Here is a 26,445-nt window from a genome sequence, read left to right on the forward strand (position 1 = left end):
AAAACCCCCTAAAAAAAAAAAAAAAAAAAAAAGGAAATGGAATACTCTTCCTTGCTCACTTCCTAGTGAGAGTTTCATATCCCAAACCTTGTTCTCTGAAGGAGGATCTCTGAAATCCCCCAATTTATGCTTTCCTTCTGGTAGTATTAAGTCTGATACCTGCCATGCCATTAGCCACTCTGGTGCTCAAAAAAAAAACCAGAACAAATACCCCACAGATCTTCAAAACTCTCTAAGCAGAAGCCTCAGGTAATGCACAGGGCTTGTTAACTTGTATTTCAATGGTCTATGACAAAAATTCAACATGTTAGGTCTACCATGTAACAAAGCCGGTCTCCACCAGTAGCCACGTTTTTCTTGACAAGCTAAAGAGCTGTCTAAACTAATTAAGGCCTTTGCATCTTCTCCTGGACAATACTCTTAAAAGCCCACCTGTTGTGCAAAACTGTTCCACATAACTGAGTCTCTTACATTGTACTTTCTCTGTATTTCCTTTGGTGTGCACGATTTCATAATGCTTGGTTCTTGGACACCTGTCTCTCTAAGCCAACAGGGCCAAGAGGAGAACTACGCTTGTGTGTGTGTGTGTGTGTGTGTGTGTGTGTGTGTGTGTATCATATAATGGAGTGTTTTATTAGATTTCCACATAAAATAACCATGATATCTAAAACACTGAATTTATTAGAATTATAATAGCAAGGGCTGGGGATTTGGCTCATTGGTTCTGCCACCTGCCTCACAATCACAAGGGCCCAATTTTGATGCCTGGTACCAAAAAATAAAATAGAATTATAATAGCTTTCACAGTTATATAAGATACCAAAATAGAATTACACCTTTAAGAGCATATTATTGTCCCCTTCTAAGCATTACATATTGTGAAGTCAACTTTTGAACAGTTTTATTAACTAAAAGTATAACACTGCTTGTGGTACTTGGATACACACAAATATAAGTTCATATTTTTATCTCCCAAATGTAAACACCAATAATTACCTTCCAATGCAGGAAACTTTAAAATGTAAAATGTTTCTTTAATTTTAAGAAAACAGATTATTAGGTACATATGCCCTCATTTGATAGATGTATTCAGTATTTTATACATTTCATCATAGAATATTTTGAAAAAAATAAATGTGAATGTTTCCCATTATTAAAGAAAAACAGGTTATTTCATTTATATCATTTTATAATCAATGAGTAGCTGTGAAATTTTTAAACTTTCATTTTTTAAAGTCTTATCTATGATATTATGTTTATATTTTGTCACATATTTAAAACCAGAATTGGAAACAAATAGACACTTCTCCAAAGAAAATATGCAAAGAGCCAAAAACCACATGGAAATATGCTCAACCTCACTGATCACTAGGGAAATGCAAATCAAAACCACAATGATATACAACCTTTCACTCATTATGATGATGACTAGCGAGAGAACGATCCAACAAAAACAAAAACAGAAGGTAAGCATCAACTGAGCATGTGCAGAAATACTAACATTCGCACACTGTTGGTGAGACTGTAAAATGGCGCAGTCACTACAGAAAACATTATGGTGGTTCCTCAAAATGTTAAAAATAGAATTAAACTATAATCCAGCAGAATCAAAAATATTTGTGACCCTATGCTCGTAACAGAATCATTCACAATATCCCAGCGCAAAAGCAGCCCCAGTGCCCTTTGGCAGATGAATGGATACACAAAAGGTGAGGTACACATACAACGGAATACAGTATTATTATTTGGTCTGAAAAAGAAAGGAAATGCTACAACCTAGATAAACCTTGAGGACATTAGGAGAACCATGCATCTGTAACCCCCGAAGCTACCTGGTCAGGGATGAAGTTGCCCACAGACACTCAATACTCCTTAACTCTTCATTGCCAAGGTCAAGACAGTCTATGGTTTGTTGGTTTGTTTTCTAATTTGCCTATTTTCCTTCTCATGAGCTTTCACTAATAACAGCAATAATCCTGAAGATATGAAAATGCTACTCACTTGAATCAGCATAGATTTAGGCACATTACATAAAAGTTCTGACAACTTCTTAATCATCACTATATCATGGAGAACGTAAAGTACAGTACTACTTACCAAGAAAATCAGCATTGCAAGTCTGTGGAGGGCATGCTACTCCTTTAATTAACACACTGCTAAAAACTGCTGGAAATATTTTTCAGTTTATAAAACACTTGTAGCTACATGGTCTCACGTCACCCTCAGAAATTCATGAGGTAGATACTCTGTGAATCACTTTACTGAAGGGGCACATGAGCCTCAGAAGTTTGTGTAACTTTCATAAAGTCATAAAGAGGTCACTTACCAGGACTGAAACTTCTATGGAAACGTCCTGATTCCTAGTTTCCCCTTTTCCCATCATCCCTGGCTAACAGAAGCCAGAGGAGTATTTCATTCATGTTTCACTGTGCACCACTCTAAGTGTGGCTTTGATCTGGTAGGGACATTGGTTGTCTCTGGTGTTTTGTTTTGTTGTGCTTCCTAGGCAGGCTGTGAGAAGGGCTTCTTTAGTGACCCTGGACAAAAAAACAAAGTTGCTTGTTCCCTTTTTCAGTAGCAATAAAAATAAAATGTGTACATAAGGCCAAACATTTTTTCCTGTCTGGGCTGTTTGGAGTTTAGAGAGCAGGAAGACTGTACCCATGGCAGTTCCAAATATAATCCTTTTAATCAAAGTAATTACCAATTAGCTTTCCAATTCATACAAGCCAAGGAACTGAGAGTCAGCCTACTAGAAGAAATCGCACTTAAAACTACAGAGCTTCCAGCCTACAGGCCATGAAATAACATTTATGATGGAAATTATGCAAGTAAATACAATCTGCATCCCCGTAACATTTGAAAAATAGATGTTTAAAGGAAATAACAGAATGCCATACAACAACCTTGAATGTTCCTCTTTCAAGTTCCTGTATTCCACCACCCAGAAATACACATACGCATAATTGAGGAGTTAGGCTTTGTTGCTTACATACCAGTCTAACAATAAACAAGCTGGAAGTCCCTCACTCTATTTATGTTGTGCTGTGGGCACACACACCCATCTATTATCCCTGAGACTGGCTGTGCCACAGCCTAGTGGCAATAAATAGTTTCAAAGGAAGAACCATCCACTGAGCAAGTAAGAACATGACTGCATTCCAAAAAAAGTACAAAAATCTACTAAACAACAGTCACCAGGCTGAATGCGCACTTTAAAAACCTGCTCTGAATCCTTCAGCTGAAGTAAAATGTTTTGGACAAGTGGAAATAGTTAAAATTTCCTTATTTTCTGATTATTCCAAGTGCTTACCTCTGTATATCCGGTTTCCAGCTGGGTTGGTCCAGGCAAGAAATCTCCCCAAAGAAAGCCAGTGCTCACAATCTTTTCAGACCCATTTAGCAATTTGCAAAAATGGAGATGGTTTGCCACGGGAAAGAAAGAAGGAAGAGGTCTGCAGCATGAAAAGCACTGAGAGTCACAGACACTGAACCCATCGAGCCAGGGACAGAAACTGAATCTCTCACAGTGTCAGACAAATTCTACTCCCAGGAAGGGAAAACAAACGAAACAGAGCCAGAGAGTTTTCATAGTTAATGTATCTATGACACAAATGGAATACAGAGCTCCACCCAGGAGCAAAAATTCAGGAGTGCTGATTTCTTTTAGAAAGTATAATGTATCACTGAGAATTAGTTTCAGCTGCAAATGAAATGAAAAGCAAATTATTAATGGCTTGAAGAAGACAGATGTGTATTTCTCTCCCACATTAATGAATTCTGGGCTAGCAGGGCATGGCAGGAGCGGCCCAGTGGCCCATCTTTTTATTCTATCATTCTTGGCACACAGCTTAGCCTACACATGGCCCAGAAAGGCCTCTCAAACCTCACATTCCCATTCCCACCAGAATAGAGGGCCAAGAAGCAGGCATGTTCTCCTTCCTTACAATTGGCATTTGCAACAGTGGAAGACAAGTATTCCACAGCTCAAGCTCAAGGTACGTGCTTCAAGACTCTGAGGTCCATTCAACCATCTGACAAATATTTAGGATCCGCTTACTTTAGCCAGGTGAAGAACCAAATAAAACAACTCCCTTCCTTAGATCTAGATTGCACAGAGAACATACTCCCTAAAGGAGCCAAAGGAATGCTTGTGAATATGCCTACATGATGTGCTCTTTTATAACATTTTATTTTGAAACAATTTCCAATTTACCAAAATGTAGCTGGGCATGGTGGCGCATGCCAGTAATCCCAGCACTCGGGAGGCTGAGGCCGGAGGATCACTGTGAGTTCCAGACCAGCCTAGGCTACATAGTAAGTTCCACGTCAGTCTCAACTACATAGTGAGACCCTGTCTCAAAAAACCAAAAAACAAAAAAAAAAAAGTAGCAAAAATAGTTATAGTTTTATCAGATCTATCAACTGTCTACACTTTATCACATTTGCTTCTATTATAAATGACATATTTCATTCTCATTCATTCGTTTTCCCCCTTTTTTCCTTTTTCTTCTCCTCCTCTCCTCTTCCTCCTGCTCCTCCTCCTCCTCCTCCTCCTCCTCCTTTTGCCCTGCTCCTTCCCTTCACCCCCCTTCATCCCCTTCCCACATATGCACCTGAGAGTTGATAGTCACAGGCTTCCTCCTTCACCCCTAAAAACTTCTGCATTTGCTTCCTAAGAATAAGAACAGCCTGGGGCTGGGGATTTAGCTCAGTGGTTCGGTGGCCTGCCTTGCAAGCACAAGGACCTGAGTTCAATCCCCGGTAACGAAAAATAATAATAAGAAGAAGAAGAACAGCCTATGAGATAACCAGTGAGATTAGGTCACCAGCTGTCTCACTCAATGAAATCTGTCTTGAAAAATGTTTTCCTTGCCCAAGATCCAATTCAAGCCACACACTTCATTTGGTTTTCCTGTCAACTTTATCAGGAGCCACCTCTCAGTATTTTTTTTTTTTTGTCTTTTTAGGGCTTTGAAATTTGTGAAGAGCATCAGCCAGTTATTCCAGAGAACACAGCTCTGGGCCAGGAGCAGATCCTTCTCAGTGTGTCCATCAGGAAGCACACAGCCACCTCTACCCCACTGTGGGCGATGCTAGTTTTGTTTACGGTGATGACCGCCTGACCACTGGTCAGTTTTCCCACAACTGATTATTTGTGGGAAGACCTTTGAGACCCCATAAATAACCTGTTCCACATCAAACACTCAGCTACTAGTTTTAGTATTCACTAAGTATTCTTGCCCAGATCAATTATGACTATAATTATAAAATGGTTATTTTTCAAATTTTATTATTCCCACTTCCTTAGTTAACACTACTATAGAAAAGAGCTCTCCTCCCTTCACCTACTTGTTTATTTATCTAAATAAGTTTATCATAGTATGGAATAAGAGTCATTGCGTTCAATGGATCATAATCCACAACAGTCATTTATTTTGGGGTGTGGAGTGCACCACAAAACATCGATGAAAGCCAAGTTGGCTTCAGTGTCCTTTTAAGATAACTTCTTTTTTCTTCTGAGCACTCTCTTGCTTTCCAATTTTTTTATAGTGCTCATCTAGAGCTCATTTTATCCCATAAGGAAAAGCAACCAAAAAACATGCTATGTTTTCCATTAATTTCCACTTATTATGAAGAGTACCAACTGTTGCCATATCTTGCACTTTTGACATTAAACAAAACAAAGATAATGTTCCTGATAGTAATCAGGCAATAACCTGGGACAACATAGATATTATATAAAATATTTGGATCTTAATGTCAAGGAAAGCAGGACACATTCCAAAGAGTTTAACCACTGGCTCCAGAGATAAATGCAAAGAAAAGTTTCTGCTTCTCTCACTCAATACAAAGGTCAAACTCTACTCTTTACATTTGAATTAATTTATAAGAGCATGGCATTCTACCTCTGAACTTTACTTCCACAAAAATTAAGAGAGATGGCAATAAAAATGTATGAAATTGTTAGTTTACCAAAGCCCTGCTAAAATAAATAATTGCACTTTTACTGCACTCGTGTGATGTTTCTACTCCTACCTTCCAAGTACTACGCCAAGTGCAGTGGGACATACAATGGTGAATAAAGACCTAATCTCAATGCTCTAAGCCTCAGAGGGTTTTGGAGACGGAAATGCAGAGATAATTCTAATAAAAAGAAAATCCAGAATGAGCTAAGAGGTATAACTGAGACCGAAGACCACAGTAAGGCACCCAGGAAAAAGGGATGACCTGCCGTAAGGAAGACTTTGGCAGAAGTGGGGCAACTGTGTCTGCTGTGATCTGCCAGGCAGAGCAGGCCAGTGGTGGGAAGAGACAGTTCAGACCAAGGAAACAACACTAGCAAAGCATCAAGCACCAAAACACACATACGTGCAAAATGGTCTGTGAGACACCGGAGGATAGGGGGTGGGGGAAGATGATGGCACCTGGGGCTGAATCAAAGCATCAAAGCCCCAACATGAAGGCTGATAAAGGCACCTCCTTATAAGCACCAGCAAAAGAAGGGAGGGGTCCCCCAATCAGTAACATTTGAGTTCATTTGGACTTGTTCCATACAATCTTCTCACATCCAACGGGCCAAAGACTACAAAGAAGGAGAAAGAAAAGAAAAAGATTCAAATTGAACAACCTCCCAAATAAGAAATTCACCAACAGCATCTATCCAAACAAACATATCAATTCTAAACTTCTCAGTACTACTCAGGTGTAATTTTTTAAAATCGGAAACCGATCTTCCTCTCTTAGTACTCTCAGCAATTCTCAACTCATGCCATTGGACAAAATGCTTTTTAAAAAATAGGCTGGAAAGTCATCTACTGCCAAATGACCAAGCGTGGACTGACTGTTCTTATCAGAGCACTCTGTTGACTTCATCAGTACCGCCCTGAGCCACAGGGGGAAAGCTGAAAGGCTCTAAGACAAATAAACAAACTCAGGAATCTTGGGATAGAGTAACTTTCTCATCTGCCATTAGTTGAGGCTTAGCACCGGTGAGAGAGATGATGTGCTGACCACCAGTTTTTCCTTTGTTCTTACTAACAGAACTCTAATTCAGCTGGGGGCAAAGAAGCATCCAGGTAAAATATTTGCTCTCTCAAGCAAATATACAGCCACGTAACACAATGGTCATCCTGAGATTTTAGGATCCTCCCACCTAGGTAGGGCTTGAGGAAAACCTTCAGATGCCTAATAAATAAAGGCATGATGATGAAGGGCCTTATCTTCATTGCCACAGAATCTTAGAATGAAAGTTTCCTCCATAGTAACAACAATCCTCTTCATATTCAATAGGATGAACCCTTCTTGAGCATAGAGACCACTCCACGAGACCCTCCTTAGAACCCAATTCGGCTCCTCGCCCCAAAACAAAAAGTCAGTGGGCGTGTTTTTAAAATAATTAAAGAAGTACCCACACGAAGAAGCAAGCAACAAATTCAATCAATGATCACTCCTGTGATCTGCATTAATCAATTCAATAGGACCCAATCCTTTGAAGTACTGTGCCACAATCCTTTTTAAATTTCAAAATGTCACTGACCCACATACAATATTTTGTCACTTACTGATTGAAAATATGCATAAAGTATAAATGCAATGACTTCCAAAACATACTTCTTTTAATAAAGTACACAGGATTTGAAAAGTAGTGGACATATCATAAAGTATATTTTTTCCAGTCTACAGGAAATGCGTAAGGTCAGAAGATGTCTTCCCATAATTCCATAACCCTTTTGAGTTCCGAAATCCATTCATTAAGAATGTCAATGATCACACCTTGTAAAAGCTATTTAAAAATGTCTAAAAGGCTCAGCGCTTAGCAAGAGAGCTCAAAGAAATTCAAGAATGGAAAGAACTTCACTCTCATTGGTGGTGAGAGGAAAAGGTGGAAAAAGAATAAGTCAGTAAGTAAATAATAATGGCAATTCAGTTGAATATATTTCATTGTCAGTACTCTACTCAAACCCCAAGAATATGGTCTCTAACACAGCCATGACTTACCTGCTGAAGCCAACTTTAATCTAGCTTTAAATTTCTGAATCAGGCTTCTGATCATATTTAAAATGTAAAAAAAATATTAATGTTAACATTTATGAAATTTTCATGTTACAAAAAAATTCCTGAGTCTGAGATATAAGAGATATAAGAGATGAAAAATAATTACTCTATCACACTTTTTCTTTTTCACCAATGGCTATTAACAGCTCAAATCAAAGTTAAATTTCCTATATAAGGGCCAATGAATGAAATCACAAAGATAAAAAGCATGAATTACTTAATCACAGTAGGCATCTGCTCAGTTCCAAGGTAGATTTTCAGTAGGCTACATGAAATCAAAAATGCATCAACTTCTCCCAGTCCCTGGATCAAAATGAATCTATTTATCCCTTCGTCTATAATGTAAAACAATGCAAAAATAATGCCTCCATAACCATAAGGCGGAAGAAAGAAAGAAAAGTACAAGGAAGGGGGAAAGACAATGGTTTGTGGCAACATCACATCTGATTTTGCTCATTCATTTCTACCTTCCTGGCAACCAGGATCACACGGTTAGCTGCTGAAAAGGGAAGATGGGAAAGAAGTAATGATCACTCCTTGGAAAAGCTATTTAAAAATGTCTAAAAGGCTCAGCGCTTAGCAAGAGAGCTCAAAGAAACTCAAGAAGGGAAAGAACTTCACGCTCATCGGTGGTGAGAGGAAAAGGAGGAAAAAAGCAAAACCAAGAAGAGAGGTGGGGAGCACACAGATGTGGCCCCCAACTCAGAGCAATTCCACCTTACAGTCAAACAGGGTCCCTGTAAGTGCAAATTAATCTTTATTTCCAAAAGACTCAGTCACATTTCCACTGAATGTGTACCCTGCTTCTAGGTACCCTGCCAGCATACAGGAGGCCCTCCAGTCCAGAGCAAAATCACATCTCACAGATCAGCCCATGCAGTAAAAGCATTCAATTATGAAGAAAAACACCAATTCTCTGGGCCCAGGAGTGAAGCGCTCACCAGTGAGCCTGTGCTATTAACATTAATACAGCAGAGAGAGGGAAATATGTATTAGTCAGTGTTAAAAACAGATATATTCTTCATTCCTGAGACTGCCTTACTTCCAGGAAACCACTAAGCTGGATCATCCAGACGGTCTACCAGCTCCCTAAAACAGATACTGGCTGTACTCTAGAGCTGAATATTTAAACGTAATTTCCCCAAGAATAGACTCACCAGGGAAATACTAGTTTGAATTTGTTTTGGTTGTATGGCACTTCCCTGGATTTGCACGTTTGCAGTACCGTTGGTTTTCTACCAAGAATCGAACTGGTAGAAAGCACAGGGAGGATAGATGGGGGGGGCGCTGAGTTAACCAATGCCAGATGAACTCTCCTGGATCCTAGAGAGTTTTGTCTTGAAGATTTTGCCTTGTTTTAAATCAAAGTAGCAAAGCGGGTCTTAAAGGTTGGGAAGCTACACTCTCTACCCAGAAAGCCAGGACTACCAAAGACAGGGGTATAGTTAACTTTCTGGGCTAAAGAATCTACACTGTCCTGGAGTGAACTTACAAAGCCATCCACATTTTTAACCGACACCCACAATGTTTTTTAAGAAAGGAAACTCAGACGGCCTGTGACTGAGTCTATTTTTCTCTTTTCTTTCTTTCTTTTTTTTGGGGGGGGGTGGGGGGTTAGTTTGACCAAAACAGCTGTTTGAATCCCTAACACCATTTCCCTTCCAGATGGAAAAACAAGAGGGATTTGTTGTATAATGTGCATCAAAATCACTTTGTTTTGGATGCAGTAAAAGAATCATTACTTAAAATGACATTGCATTTTCAGTGCAGAGATCAGGCGGGAAGGTATGAGCAGCATCCAAGTTATAAAAACCTTAAGATTCACAGCAGTTGCCAAGTAGGCCTAACACCCTGATGAACAAGAACAAAAATCTTTCTCCAAAAGACAGCTTAGAATGGTCCACGACTAGGGTATACTTAGGATGGTCCTCATTCACAGCCATGCAATAAAATAAGGGTTTGTGCAGAAGAGAATTCTAGGGTCAGGGTGGGAATGGGGTTCTTTGCATCTTTTCCTCAATCTCTAGTTGAGCATACAAACCTTTTACAAGGAAAGTACACTCATATGCAAGGGTATGTGTGGGCACAGGGGTTTCTGGTATTGAGGGAGAGTGTGGTTCCTTACTCTTCCCTACACAGATGCTCAACTCCATACATCACCTCTCATAAAACAAAACTGAAGAATACACATCAATGGTTCAAGAGGAAACTATCTACAAGTCCATCTGACTCACTCATACATATGTATACACTCCAGAACAGAGTGGCTCCCAGCTCCAGCAGACCATCTACAATCTCAAGAAAGCAACTCAGTGGTTCTGCCACCCGTCTCAAAAGCACAAGGAGCCAAGTTCGATCTCCAGTACTGTAGTGAACATGTAAGCAGCAAGTGGAATTCCCCTAACAAGTGGAAATTCCCCACGCTGCAGGCTGACAGGCCAAGCTGTCAAACCCAGCTGACAGTGTCAGTGATAGATAAGACCAAAAGTGAAACCAAAGAGTGAAGTCATCCCTGTATGTAGTAGATAGCAATTAGGTCATCAACCATATGTTAATGTAGAACCCATGTGTTAATCGATCGTGAGTGTGCTACCTAAGCGATAAGAGGCCTTAAGGATATAAAAGGGGCGAACCCAAGACCCAGTCGTCGTCGTCCACCGCGACCCGGCCTGACCGTCACACGTCGCCACTCCTCGCGACTTGACCGATTGACGCCGAAGGCTCTGCTGGAACGAAGACCGATCACGCGTCGCAGCTCGGACCTCTGCTCGACAGCCCAGCACTCGAAGCAACGGACTCAGGTCGTATAATCCTGATATATCTTAACATTATACTTGCCTTAATGTTAAAGGTATGGACTAGAATACTCTGTTTATGGTCATTGTGGTATCCGCTCTGATATAGCTTTGCTTGTGTGATAATAAACCTCCTTAAAAGACATATCACTTGTAGCCCTTATTACCTCGGAGCCAGGGAGCCATTTAGAGCTCCCAGCTTGGGATCCGATTCCTAAATCGATGCTCGCGACAAGTACCAAAAAAAAAAAAAAAGAAAGAATAGTTTAGGGCTGGGGATTTAGCTCAGTGGTTCTGCCACCTGCCTCCAGAAAGCAGTGGGAAGAATTTTCAGCCCGAGACACTTTGGCTTCTGTGTCACAGTACTTGGGATTCCAACTTCTAGGAGAATGTATCTAGTTAATTGAGTTGGAGGCACCCCTGGGTCCCATTACTAAAAGATGGCTCACTGAGTAGCAGATACCACTCCCCCAAAGTGAATGGACTCTCCCCACCCTTGTACCACTGCATCAATAAACACGAGAAGTATTACCTATTTCAGATGAATTTCTGATTTTATAAGGTGCTACAGGAAAACATTAGATAGATGATGATAGATAGATAGATAGACAGATAGGCAGGCAGGCAGGCAGACAGGATGGATGGATGGATGGATGGACAGATAGATGGAAAGAATATATAGATATAAATGATATAAGTAGGAAGAGCAACTATCCTATATCTGAGTCTGATCATCATGTACACTACATTTTAGAACAGTTTATAAATAAAGCTCAATTTTTACTGGAGAGGACTCAAATGCAGGAGTAACAGGCAGCCCTTTGAGACCCACTTAGACAACCTCATCCACTTCATATGGAGGATGGGAGCCCTGGGAACCAGAGAGTGGGTATCATCAGCATGCCTCGGGAAAACAAAAGCTGGGTAGAGGTTGGGAGGTCTGATACACTGGTTTATAGCCCAAGCCACTGGGGGATTTAGTTCCAAGTACTCTGCATGCTAGCAAGGGTCAGAATCCCATATCTCTGCAGGAAGTGGAAGGGGTAAGCAAGGACAGACCTGGGAAGGTGAGAGGAGCGCAGTTCTGCTGCTCAGATGACCAGAACAGTCTACAAAGTACTTTTGAGGGATTTGGGGTGGAAACAGAATTCTCTAATCATACAATGATGTCTTCTACTTTATATTCTGAAACAGCATTTCAATAGTTCTTCCTAGACTGATAATCTATGAGGAAATTGTTGCCATCTACTTAATTAAACACCCTCTTGAACCTGCTACACCCTGCCTTTTTGGGGGAAGCAATCTATTCCAGTGTTTGGCAGTATTAATCCTCCAAACAACACAACACCACAAGGACACTACGTTTGAGTTGCCTGGTGTGAGAGATGTAGGAAACTGAGATCCACATTTAGGGAAAAGTAGAAGGAGCTACCCACCTCTGCCAGGAAGTCTACTGGTGTGTGTCCTGCTGAGAAATCAGAATGGGCAGCAACACTTCCCTTTCCAGTGCTTCTGTGTGTCCAGGAAGGAAAGGCTGACCACATCTCTATTCCAACCGCACAAAATCCAATACACGGTTCCCCAAAGAAAGAGAGGAACTGGCCTCCAGAAACGTAAAGGTGGGCAACCACAGCTGTGTTTAGAGCGCAATGAATGGTGCCCAACAAAATTAGCTATGGAATTTGCAGGCTGAAACCTAGGGCCTCTGCACTAAGCTACATCCTTAGCCCTTTTTCATTTTTATATTTTGAGACTGGGTTGCCTAGACTGGGCTTGAGCGTGCAATTCTCTTGCCTCAGCCTCCCAAGCCGCTGAGATTTTGGGTGTGCGCCTCCAGTTGCTTACAGCCTTTCAGTCAGGAACCATCAGCCTGCTCCTGAATCCAACACTAAATGAATTTAGAGTTTAGTTCTCACACTGGACAAAGACGCAGCTAAACTAGATCAGGACGCCTGACTTGGAGAGGCACAGGGACCAGCAGGAGCCCACATCCACGCCATCCAGATGGGACAGGCTGCTCAGCGGCCACCATCTGTGAAACCAGACCTCTAGTCTAACCCTCCTCCCATTATTTAAAAAAATGGTCAAGTCCAGCTTTCCTTATAAATTCCTCTGATTTTTAAATCCTGGAAACTAATTTGTAACATTTTTCCTATACCCTGAAAGGAGCCAACAGAAACATTTCTGCAATCTTGAGCCAAATCTCAGGCCCATAGTTGGATTTCCAGTTCCATCCCGAAGTGCCCTGTGCTGTGGAAGGCACCTTTCTCTCTGTACAGGAAGGAAGACCACTGTCTCCCCTCACTTGAAAACTCTTGGGGCCCTGGCATCCTAAAGGTTGCCCGCACCTCTGCACTAAGTAACCAGACTCACTTGATTTCACCTTGGGCTTCACAAACATATTGAAAAACTGAACACTTTGCACCAAGTCTCCTAAGAGTATCTCACTGAACCCAGGCTCTCTGAACAGAATTGGGGAAATACCAGACCCTTACCATCTACTTGACTCTACAGTTCTATGCTTCTGCTTCTAGATTAGCCTGGGGTCCAAGTAAGGGAAGAATTTAGTATTTACTGACTCCCAAAGACGTACCAGGCAATATGCTAAGTTCATTGCAGTCTGTATACCTTAACTAACATTCACAACAACCAGAAGGTAATGTTAGTACGCCCAGTTTGAAGTTTAGAAAATATACATACAAACTTCAACACAGAGGCCCTGAGATAACTCCCAATAAGTGAAGCAGTCAAGATGTGGGTCCCTGGGCCCCATTAAATCCCCGCTATCTTCTCCGAGACACCAGTCTGGAAGCCTGAGCTGTAAGTACAGAAATAGTCCCAATAACCCACTTCCCCCCGCTGCTCACCCTTGTGCTTTGAGTCAGCTTTGACCATCCTGCAGGTTCCACCCTCTGCACCTGAAGGACACAGAGGCTGCCCCAGAATCAGGTAATCCACACAGCACTCAGCACCCGAGCAGGCATGACTAGGTGAAGCACTGCCACACTGACAACCAAAATCTGCATCTGAACCATGACAGCTAACTTTTGGGGGACCTCATCTGCGCCAGAACTGATGCTAGGTGCCTGTGCAATACCCCTCTCCCATTTCTTCCTTTTATGTACGTGTACCCTTCACCCCTTGACTTTGCAGTGTCCCCTGTTCCTGGCTTTCCTGAACATCTCCTTCTCTCACACCTCATTCTGCTTTTCCTTCCTTCGCCTCTGAAGTGTATAGGGCTAGGAACAGAAGTCTAGCATTTTATTTGCCATTTGGGGGGCTGCCACACATCCTGGCTTATTTTCTATCTGCTGTCCTGGTTGGTTACCAACAGTGTCCCCTTCTCATCAACATGGCCCTAGGTTAGACAATATACCATGTGGTCTCTTTAAATAGCCATGGAACAGAATCTTACATTCAGCACCCTTGACATTAAAAAAAAAAAAAAAAAAAAAAAAAAAGTTGCATTGAAAGCCTCCAATTTCCCTCCCTCAAGGGAAAAATTTCAAACAATCAGATTAAAGTTGTTTTGTGAATGCTTTTCATTGAAGGTCAAGAGCCTTTAGTAAGGCTGTTCATCATCTGTATTTTTTAGTCACCACATTCTTAAGATATGAAAGGGTTGTTTCATAAGGAATCTAGACCCTACATCTTGTAACACCTTACCTTGATTCACAAACTAGAATGAAGACCCACTAGTGGTTTTGTTGGTGCAGTGCCCCTGTGCTTTCTGTCACCAAAAGAAAAACTGTAAGAAGATGGCCCAGGCAGACAGCCACACAGGCCATCGTAATCCTGGAAATGTACCACCTCAATAGCAATTTATCTTGAGTCTACGGCCAGTTCGGTGACTACTCAGCACTGGCACATATGGCTTTAAAAGGTCCCCAAGGTTTGCACCAGCTGGAAAGCCAACATGTTATTTTAAAAAAGCAAGAAATGCATGGACATGGACAGGGGACATGCATGAGAAATAAAGCCATGTAGAATGAGCAAGGATCAGAAAGCCCCAATCTGAACTTTCCTCCATTTATTTGGGCTGGGCTTCTCTCTCTCAAACCTTGGCTTCACTATAAGATGCTTATGAAAAGGGAGATTGATTTTTTTTTTTGTGTGTGTGTGTGTGTGTGTGTGCGTGTGTGTAAGAGAGAGGGAGGAAGAAAACAAGAAAAGGAAAGAAAGATCACTTCAGGAACTAAATGAAGAAATATTTTAAATTGAGAGAAACACATATAAAGTTCATTGTTTGTATTATTGGTCCAAATTTTAATTTCCAGTTTTAAAAAAATGAAATGTATGTGAATTTTCAGGACAGAGGGTGTCCTGAGAATGGACTGTTAGTTCCTTCAACATCTAGCACTGGGCCTGGTATATCATCATTTACACGTGTATTTTAAAAGCTTTACATCAGTGTAGGTGACATATAATCAATAAGTGATACCTATTATACACAGTGTACCACTATAAACATGGGTGAGCATATATCACTGTTGTATGATTCTAAATTGTATAATTGACAATGTGAAATAGGAAGAAAAGGGCTAAAGGTATAGGGTAAGTGGGAAGGGTAGGGGAAAGGAAATAAAGGAAAAGAAAAAATATGAGAAAATGAAAAAATGGAAATAAAGTTTTTGTAAATAGGGAAGGGAGGAGGGGGTGAAGGGAGGGCAGGGGTATGGGGGAAAATGAGAACCAAGACCTGTCATGTAAAGGTACAAGATCCCAGTGATGACTGTTAACTGTACTGTATACCTAAAAAGTACCAAAAAAACTCAGTGAGGAAAAAATAACACAAATTTTAAAAATTAAAAAATAAATAAGTGCTATATTCTGACATATGGATAAACCCAAGAATCCATCAGCATAATCAAGATGTTGAACATAAAACATCACTTCTGGACTTTACCAAAATCCCGTTTTAGTCCCTTCCTCCCATCCGGGCCTCAGGAAAATACTGATCTTTCAATTGCTATTCACTATTTTTCCAGGAGAGTTCCAGGTCCTCCACATACTTACCAACACTTGGAAAGGTCTCAGCCTATTTAACGTTAACTGTTCCAGTAGTTGCATAGCAATATCTCATTGTGGTTTTCATTGTGACATTGAACATCTTGTCATGTTGCTTATTTTCCAACCATGTGTTATAGTTTTGTTCAAATCATTTGCTCATATTTTTAGAATGGGATATTTATCTTCTTACTGAATTTTGACAGTTTCTTTACATATACTGTACCCAAGTCATTCATTATATTTGTGAGTTAGAAGTATTTTCTCCCATCTTGTGTGGTGTGATTGAAGAAATACGGTGCTGATTTATAAGTCTTTATGTCAACTGGAATGATGTTTGTAGATAAACACAAAGTTACAATGATATTCTGCTGTTTATGTCTAGAAGTTATGTTATATTTAAACTTAGATCTCTGACCCAGTTTTAGTTAATTTTTGTATCAACATGAGGTATGGATTAAGTATAGATACTCCTTGACTTTAACAGGTTTTGTCCCAATAAACTTATCATATGTTGAAAATATCTGAAGTCAACAATGCATTTAATGTACCTAACCTGCCAGACATCATGGCTTAGCCTGGCCTTCCTTGAATGTGCTCAGAACACTTAGGTTAGCCAACAGTTTGGCAAAATCACCCAACACAATGCCTGTCTTACAATAAAGTACTGAATATTTCATAACCTACTAAATACCATCCTGAAAGCAAAAAATAGAGTGGTTATACAGTTATTCTTTAATATTACTATAAAGTTGAAAAATTGTAAGATATTTATTTAGTGTTTTGTTGACACCAGGAGTTTTGTTTTGCATATGGATATCCAATTGCTCGGTGTCATCTATGGAAAATACTATTTATCTTTTCTTGAGTTGCTATGGTATGAATATTTAAAGACTCTTTCTTGAGATCTGAACCCTCAAGGTGACAGCATTGTGAAGTGAAATCTTTGGGGAAATGATTCGGTCATGAGGATGGGACCTTTATGGATAAAATTTGTGCCCTTATACAATAGGCCAAAGGGAGCTCATTCTTCTTTTATTCTATACAAGGATGCAGCAAGAAAATGATATTTCTCTGAACCAGAAAACAGGCCATCATGAGTAATGAATCTTCTAGAACCCCAATGAATCTTCTAGAACTCTCACTCTCCAGTGCTGTGAGAATAAGGTCTGTTGTTTATAAGCCACCAGGTCTCTATGATTTTGTTGTAGCATCTCAAGCAGAAAAGACACCAGTGAATTATCTTCTTTGTACCTTTATAAAATCACTTAAGAGTTCTGACTAAAAGCAGAATTCTCAATAAAGATCTTCACTGACAGCTACAAAGTTAAGCCATGCCTGCTCTTTGACTCAGCCACTCTACTTTTTGCAGTTCAGTCTAAAGAAATAGAAGAACAAGAATGTAAAGATATACACACAGGGGAAAAACAAAAGAATGTGGACAGAACCCAACCACTCCTTTACAGGGGAGTGATCAAATAAATCAAAGTCCGGCTCCACCACAAAATTCTACACAATTACAGAACGGGTGAGTCAAAGCTATGTATACACTGACCAGAAAAAGCACCCCCATGAAACTCTGTAAAGTCAGGGTGGGTTTTTGCAGAGTTGAAATACATGAGAAAAAACTGAAATATGGATTTATATATTTGCACGTTTACAAAAGCCTAGGGGAAAGTGTGGAGACACAACCACTGATGACGTCATTCACGGATCATATAGATTTCTATCCGGGGCAGAACTGGGAGCGGGGTAAGGCACAGATTTCTTACTTTTGCGCATACTTCTAAACTGCCTCATTTGTTGCCCTAAGCAGATGTCGCTCCGTAACTTTTAATCCAACCACGTATAAAACAGTAACCACGGCATGTAGCAGGTATGGCAGTCCATATCTGTGCTGCCCTCTGGAAAAAAATTCCCCAGTGCCTATTTTTTTGTTTGTTTGTTTTGAAGGTTGGCCAAGTAAGGATATATTGATATATTGCAGATACCAAAAAGAAAATTCTACACTAGCTTACCGTGTCCCCCACACACAAAAATTCATATGTGGAAACAAACAAAACTTCGTATTTTGAAATCCTAACCCTTAGTAATGTGGAATGCGACCTTGTTTGGAAATGAGATGGTCACATGTAATTTGTCTAGATGAGGTCACAGTGGAGTGAATTCAATGTGACCTGTGTGGTTACACAAAGGGAGGTTCGAGCCCTGGGACACACAAGGAGGGGGTGCCATGGGCACCTGCCCTGACGCTGCCCCAGACCAAGGAAGGCCAGAGATGGCCAGGAGCCACCAGCAGTCGGGATGGCCCGGCAGAGCTCCCAACAGCCTCGGAAGAAGTCTGCCCACTCCTCGGTCTTAGACTTCTGGCCTCCAGAAGTGTGGGACAATGCACTTGTTACTCATGCCCACAGCCTGTGGACCGGGTCGGGGCAGTCCTGGGAAGTGAACGAACTGAGCTACCAAGAGTGTAAGTCCAACAGCTGCCACCAAGGCCACATCCCTCTGCTTCCAGCCTCAGGGTACTTAGGGAGGGAATGGTCAGAGTCACCGACCCACATGATGGATAGGGGTGCACAAGACACTGCTCACATGCAAGGAAAAGCTGGGCCACTCTCAATGCCCAGGTGGCAGCATGGGGACAGTGCGACTTCTTCCTCAGCTCACAGTCACAGAGCAGCAGAGGAGGGTGGGTTGAGAGAGCACCAGCTGGGTGACTTATGAGGAGACAACTCGGGGTCCCCTCTCTCCTAACTCCTCTCCTCTGACATTCCCAGGCACATTTGCTGAAAGCATTTGCAAACCGAATGCCTCCCCCTCTCAGAAGCAAGAGCTGGCAGAGCTTCTCAGCAGTGAAGCAACCACCTGGGCCACACTGCAGCTCCTACACTGGAAAGACGGCCCAGGTCTGCAGGTATTCTGACTCCCAAGGACACTTATCTTTGTCTTCAAAGTGAATTCCAAAATAAGAATAGGTTCTTCATAAAATAATTTATAGTTACCAAGTGAAGAAAAAAAAAACTAAACCAAATAGGAGTAACCAGCCCAATCTGCTATTACGCCGTCTGGGGTGTCATTTTGCAATGTACTCTTTCACCCACTGGAACTTTTCCCCTGGTCATTCCTAACCATACATTACACTGCAGACACAACCACAGCATTCTCGTCAGTAACACACAGGAAGAGCAAATCACAGAGACCCACTGCTACACAGTGATCGGCAACCAGGACAGTTCTGAGGACAAAATCGCGAATCCTAGTTCCTTAGAATCTTCACAAGGACTGACCCTGCTCTCCATATAAAGCAAAAGCCCTGCAACATGACTGCAAAGGTGCAGTGCCCGAGTGGGGCCCCTGTGACCTCAGCCCCAGCTCTCCCTCCCAGGGTTGCTAGGAGGGCAAATTAGGGCTAGGACATCATAAGGGTTAAGTAAATGTCGGCTGTTATCATTATGATTATTGATGTTGTTATTAATGCTACCACTAATGTGCTGCAAATATAAGCAGAGTGTAACAAATGACAGTCAGCATTTCTTCTTTTACCTCCATCCTTGAAATTGAAGCTGGCAGCAATAAAAGTAAAAATCAGCAATAAAAGCCCTGGCAAAAGAGTGCCCAGGAATGAGTGCCCAGGAATGTAAGGAAATGCTGACCCCCCGCAGGACCTGGACCACAAGAGGCCCTGTGGGCCACCAAGGTCATTGAGAAGAGGTGAAGACCATGTGGCCTTCCAGCTGCAGATAACTGGGAGCAAGTACTATTGAGTGGTTGCTAGAATGATTTAACTCACCTACACTTTTTTCCGGAGCCAGAGACCATCCACCCCGTGGTACTCACTTCACTTCCTGGGAGTCTCCTTCCACACAACCTTCCCCCACGGCATTTGTTAGATGGAAAAGCTAAGCCCACATCCTAACCATAAGGCTCACTCTTAGCAGGAACGAAGGAAGTGCTGGGTCACTCAGCACAGATCACTTCTGGAATGGCACGGCCAGGCTTCTCCAAATCGGGGCCCCAAGTGATGGGAGCCACAGGGTGTCTGGGACCCAGCCCTAGCCCACCTCACCACTCCAGCTCACTATCATAGGTGCTTACGTGGCTCACAAAGCCCAGGACTGAAGTTCCTCTCACCTCCGATTGTAGAGGTAGTTCCATTCAGTGGGTGACATCTTGTGTGTGTGTGTGTGTGTGCCTGTGTACATTGCGTGTGCACGTGTGTGTGAGCACATGCGTGTGGGTGTATGTGTGCATTTGTGTGTTCCTGGAGATGAAACTCATGGTCTTTGCCCTGAGCTACATCCCCAGATCTTTTATTTAGTTATTTTTTATTTCAGACAGGCTCTCACTAAGTAGCTAAGTTGTCCAGGCTGGGCTTGAACTTGTGATCCTCCTACCTCAGCCTCCCAAAGTGAGTGCTGGGATTATAAGCAGACACCACTGTGCTCAGCTACATCTTCTCCTGAGAGTGAAAAGAGGTTCCCAAAGAGAGCAGACAAACACAGATTGGTTGAGTCTACCACTAACATTAACACACAGGCTCTGGCTTACATAGGCCAGTCAGGAATCTTCTCCATGATGGTCAGAAATGACGAAAGTGGTGATCACATCAGGAAACAAAATAATACTAAACCCAACTTAAAAAAACAAGAGACAAGACTATGTATCCACCGAGCCTTCAACGATGTCTTCTTTCTCAAGCAGCACCTCACACCTACTTAGACCCAGCCTGCCACTTGGGTCCTAGCAGATGCACAGCAGAGATGCACAGGAGGGAATGCAGGAGCTCAGACACGAGCTCAAGGCTCTCTGTCCCTAACGTGACCACCCTAACCCGCGTGCTTCTACTGTCTGAGCAACGACTGCACAACCACATCTCTGCAAGGTACCTGTCTCTGTTTTTAAAAATGGGGAAAGCAAAGTTCAGAGAAGAAGTTACAAAACTATACCGAAAAAACATGGCCAGTAAGCAACTGAGTCAGAATTTTTAAGAAGAGACAGATTGGCTCTTTAGTTATTTTTTAACCAAATGACTCCCATTTCTGGAAACAACCTGACTAGTAAGGTCTTTACTGGAACTTTCCTTGCCAGGGTAAGGCCTCCGTGGAAAAACAGCCCAGAAAAGTCCCGAGCCATCAAGCGTGGGAAGGAAGACCCGGGCCAGATAAGGAACTCGTATGGATGGGCATGAAGTGGAAGAGCTCACTGGACATGGGAAGCGCTGCAAGGCAGCAAAGGCACAGAGCGCATCTGCCTTTCCGAGTCCTCCCTTTCCAGTCCTTGGGCTGGGCCTGGACCTGGCAAATGTGCTGTGATGCCTGATCACTAATTAGCAGCTAAACTAGGATCAAAAAATTTTTTTAATTAATATAGGACGATGTAAACAAATTCCACAGGACTTTCAGGAAGTCTCTGAACAAACATCCTGACTATTCCTCCTTGCTCTTACTTACATAAAGCTTCCACTTAGGTTTGTGCCCACCAGGACTTTGAGAGGCATAGGGCAGTCACTGACTGTTCCCGGGTTAGTTTTATCCGCTGACCACTCTTGTGCCCTGGGATCACTGCTATTCACAGAGGGAAACATTTATGTAGAAGGCAAACTGATCTCCGGCGGCTTTGGGGCTAAAAGGCTGACTGCCAGTCTCTGGCTCTAGGGCCAGTTTACACAGCAGCACGGAATCAGTGCGCATGGAGGGGAGGAGAGAGTTAATCTGGAACATCAAACAAAACGCAAAAGTTGCTGTACCCTGGCAGATAAGCTCATGCGGTCAACAAGAAACAACCACGAGGCAACAGTAGACAAGGGGCAGAGAGTTTCCTCTAAGGCTAGTGCTCAGCAAGTCACTTGGTAGAGATTTTACTGACAGACTTGGAGAAAAATCCAATGACAGCAGCATTTCACATCTGAGAGAGACTAAGGTCGCAGGTTAATGATAACTCCAACTGTCTGTTAGAAATCCTAAGGCCCAGCACTTCATGCCTACTCAAGGAGAAAGGTTAAAAAGACACAAAAGCCTAGAATGGATTTGGTTGGAAGCTTCAGCTTTGGTAAGAGGAGGTGCTGCTTCTTTCTCAGTTCTTGCTAGAGTTCTCCGACCTCCCCTCACCACCATGGTTTCTCTGAACCTGGGATGACCACATCGGATGGTCACCACCTTCCTGAGACCTTCTACAATCCCTGGCTTGGATAAAAGCCATGTGCTCCCGTTGAAGAGGGTCTCAACTGCACCTCATGTCAGTATGACACGGCAGCCCACACACAGGTGGGGAGCCCTCGATCAGGGCTTCCCTAGATCAGTGTGGAATACGCTTCAACAAGACAGCAACCTCCCTCCGCCTGTGAGATGGCCGTGGTTCTCATTCCCTGAGACGGGCGCCAACACATTCACAGCACCTCACTGTGCTGCGTATCATCCTTCCTCATGCCAGTGCAGCGGTTAGGACGTAAGGCTCAGTGCCAAACCTCTGAGGTCAAGTTCTGGCTCTGCTCACGTCTTACTGCCTGACCCTGGCCAGATCACTCCAACTCTCTGGCCACCAGTTGGTTTATCTACATAACAAGGATAAAAATGGTTCTGGCAAGTCAGTGAGCGAGATGACTCAACTAAACGCCACACTCAGCACAGTGCCACACACAGAACGTGTGAGAACAGGCCGCAAGTGGCCCCAACCTTCCTCTGTGCTCCTCCTGTCTATCTGGCACCCCTGGAAATGTGTCAGATTTTCCAGCTTCATCTCTGGCAGATGAGCCAGGTCCCCTGGTCTCCAGCCATGTGTTAGGTTCTTGAGTGTGGCTCTCAGGGGAACAGTGAACCCGGCCAAACACCAGAGCGATACATCTAGAACAACCCACACCCTGAAGTAAGACAAGATCCTCCAGATAGCGCAGGACAGGGCAAAGGGGAGCCGGAAAAGGACTAAGTTTCTCAGTCAGTGCTTAATTCAGAACCTCAACTTCTTTATCAGTCAAAAGTTTAAAAAAGAAAACAAAAGTCCTCAAGACTTAATTTTTACCCTGTTTCCTCACTTCATTGTCTTTGTGAAATGCCAATACATGGCCACTGGCCAAATAAGAGTTTTGTTTTTGTTGCTGTGTTTTTTGGTACCAGGGATCGAACTCGGGTCCTTACACTTGCAAGGCAGGCCACCAAACTGCTGAGCTAAATCCCCGGCCCCTTGTGTTTTTTAAAGGAGGAGGAAGAAGGGAAGGAGGAGGAAGAGGAGAAGGAAGAGGAGAAAGAAGAGGAAGAGGAGAAGGAGGAGGAAAGGGGAAGGAGAGGGGGAGGAGGAAGGTGGTGGTAGGAAGGGATATAGTTCTGGAGAAAAAAACAAAATTCCAGCTTCAAGGATTAAAAAGCTTCAAGTTTTCTGGAACTGCCATGGAAAGAACTTCAATATGGGAAAAGATAGGCAAATAACTAAACCGGAACTTTCACAGAATGTCTCATAAGAAGATGGTTGTACACTGACTCCATGCATGATTAGAATTTGCTGCAAGGTACTTCTCATACATTCCAACGACCAAGTTCAAGTTCCGTTCCGCTCCATCCTACTAACAAACACACTACTAAGGGTGTTGGCCTCCTTAATTCTGAACTCAATTTATTTCATGTTTTTCCTATTCTCCTTTCCTAGACTCAAGGAAAAGGATCTAGTAGCTCACTGAGGACATCTGCTCTGGGAAATGTGTGTCCCTGATATTTACCTCAGTCTGCCCAACTGATTAACGAATAATCAGGAAATCCATGCAAATTTTAAAATATCAAGGACAGAAGGAATCTCATCTGTATTAAAAAAATATATATAAAATCATCTTTTTCTACTGAAAAGTCCCCTTCACTTGTCTGAAAAGAGCCTGTTTCAAATATATAACTCTCCAGAGTTCCTGCAAAAAGAAAAAAAGGAAAAAAAAAATCTGCTGTGCCAAGAAGGTACAAAGGGAGGAATTCATATTTGCGTTTTTAAAGTTGGGGTAGTGATTTTAGTCTTCACATTCCTTTTGATCCTACTATATTTTTAATGGCTGAAGCTCCCAGTGAGGGCTGGAGCCGAGGAAATCCAAGTTTTAACATTCAAGGGAGCAGGCGAAGTCGCAGCAGCTCTGGGGACTGAATGAGAAATTACCCAGCTCAGCTCCACTCGGGGCAACAGGTCCCTTTCCCAGTGCTGGATCTGGGTCAAAGAACTCAACCACAAATCAGAAAACATCAGCATTATTTCCACCGCCCCCCTCAAAAGTGGATGCTGATAATGGTAACCAGATCTGATCCAAGGTTACCATTTTCTGAGTATGGAAACCAACCAACCAGCTGTGGCCCTCACAAGACAATCAGGGGGTGAGGGTCGGGTCCAGCCAAAGTTCCGCTGCACTCCCAGGCCCACGGAGCTCATCTGAAAGGAACCAACACAGCCCATTAGCAAAGGATGTGGTTCTTTTTTTCTTTCCTGGGCCTTTTTGTTTCTAGGTATTTCTACAATCCGCTGATTCCTTGGTCGTACTAGGAAGCTCTGGGAATAGATCCTTTAAGTATTTTCTTCACTCCAACTCATCTCACTTAAAATGTCTGTTAAAAATTAGTAAGAAAAAAAGGAATGAGGTTGTACGAGGTTAGAAAGGTTTGCAGAAGGAGGGTGGGGCTTCACGTTCTCCCCGGACTGGCAGTCTATTCCCTAGGCAAGTCCCACTGCTGTGGCCCCATGAAGCAATATGATTGTGCCTTGAGGGCAAAAAGAGGAAGAAAAAATCCCAGACAGCAAACAGAGACCGTGACAACCACACAGGATAAACCGCAAGGAACGTAAATAAAATATTATTACAAGCAGCTCACTCAGCGCCTCACTCTCACCAGCAAAAAATCCCCCAGGAGCAAAAAGTAAAAACATACGAACTGTGTTTTTAAAGAGGGTCCAGCGGCTGTTTAGGAAGAAGCCATGAAGATATTTTCCCTGCACATGGTTCACTTTTATTACTCTCAAGGTTAGAAATGTGTTTTTAAAAGAGAAATGATTTCGCTGATGATTTCAATTTGGGAACATGAAGGACAGCCCAGGATGGGTGACTGAAACTTAATGGTGAGCCCTGTTTACCGGAGTTTTCAAAAGCTTAAAGCCCTGGCTCTTTCGACATGGCACCTTGAAATAAAACAAACACATTGCAAATGCAAACTGTAATAAGCCAGACTGGGGCCAAAACACACATGTGCGCATTTCACAGAAGAGCCAGGAGACATTTCAGTGGGGGACAGGAGTCAGAGCCCTGCCTGCCAAAGATCAGGAGCTCCGGAGTGAACTGGCTGGTCAGAGACGGGCAGCAGGAAGAACTTCAGTAGATCAGCTGCAAACTCTTCATAGGCACAGCCACCAGGCCACAAGACCTCGGGGAGCTGGGACTCTGCAGCTGATGGAGAACCACCACCTCCCCTCAATCACTCTGCCTCCTTGGAATCAAATCCATGCTTTGCACAGCAGGAGGAACTCCAAGGCAGCCCAGGGACCTGTGCCACTGCCAAAATACACACGCATCCCCTTGTGCCAGTCACAGTCAGGAGGCCGTCACCCCTTCTTCACCTCCAAAGCCAGCGGCTGGTCCTCCTGTTTGAGACCTCCAAGGAAATGGCCCGGATCTCTGGCTCTGTTCAAGAGTACACCCTCCCCTCTGAGCCCCGCCCTGGGAATCTTGGAAAGGAGCTACAGGCTATCTGCTTCTGCTAAGTACAACGCCCCCTGCAGGTCAGTCCTCAGTAGGCCTGGCAGGCAAAGTTGGCCTTGTCTATCAGGGAGGAGCTGCGTTTGGGGCTTGCAATGTTCACAGAGCAGCCTTGGAGGCAGCCAGGGCGCTAGCCCTGCTGTTCTAAGACCTCAGACACCTGCAGCTTCCAAGGGTTCTGTGCTCTGCCTCTTAAGCACTTCCTCGAAGTTTACTATGAAACCACCTGCCAAAAGTTTAATGCAGGATTCCGCTGACAGTAGCTGCTGTCTCTCGGACTGTATTTGAGACCAGAATGCAGCCACCAAACGTGTAGCCCGGTGGTCCCAAGGCCCAAGTGTCACTGAATTTCCCTGGGAAAACACCCTCTCTCGCGCCAGCCCCCTTCCCACTCCCTGGCTTCAGAATCCACAAATCAAAGGGGCTCTGGCATTTCAGTGTCAAACTTTCAATGGGATGCCCCCCACCCCATGCAGCTATTACGGCTGAACTTAACTTCTGACTTCAAGCATCCCCAAAGCCTGCGTTCTGGGCAGGTGAAGAACTAGAGCGAAACGGGAAAATAAAATAAAATAATATTAAGTAGCATACCATGACCAAGCCAAACTGAGCTTGACATATCCAAATTACACTGGCAAATGGACGCTTTCACAAAGCATTTGTTCTGTCTTTCCTAGAGACAAAAAGGGAAGGAGAAAAAAACTGGATTCAAAAATCCTAACCTCGTGTCCGTGGAACGAAATTGAAAATCGCAGGTCTGAAAGTCGAACACGATTTACACCCACAGACACACAAACACCTCAGGGCCAAAAGTTGTACCGCCCGGAGCCGCCTAGCCTAGCCGCGCGATTCACCTTCCCCGGCCCCGAGCGAGCAGAG

At 43.0% G+C, this 26,445-nt stretch overlaps 1 protein-coding gene across 2 annotated transcripts in view; it reads right to left on the minus strand.

Annotated features, from left to right (window-relative positions):
- The window catches only part of Pid1 (phosphotyrosine interaction domain containing 1), a 304,514-nt gene that overhangs the window by 194,841 nt on the left and 83,228 nt on the right, over window positions 1-26,445 (minus strand). Inside the window, exon 1 of one of the 2 annotated variants that reach the window (XM_033764668.1) lies at window positions 3,314-3,336. The exons of the other annotated variant lie outside the window; for it this stretch is intronic. The gene's annotated coding sequence lies outside the window, so the exon portion shown is untranslated. Of the gene's footprint in view, window positions 1-3,313; window positions 3,337-26,445 lie in introns of those variants that run through there. 2 annotated transcript variants of the gene reach the window in all.

The sequence above is a fragment of the Fukomys damarensis genome, unplaced genomic scaffold, assembly GCF_012274545.1.
Source record: "Fukomys damarensis isolate Sample0158 unplaced genomic scaffold, DMR_v1.0_HiC HiC_scaffold_16, whole genome shotgun sequence".
NCBI lineage: Eukaryota > Metazoa > Chordata > Mammalia > Rodentia > Bathyergidae > Fukomys > Fukomys damarensis.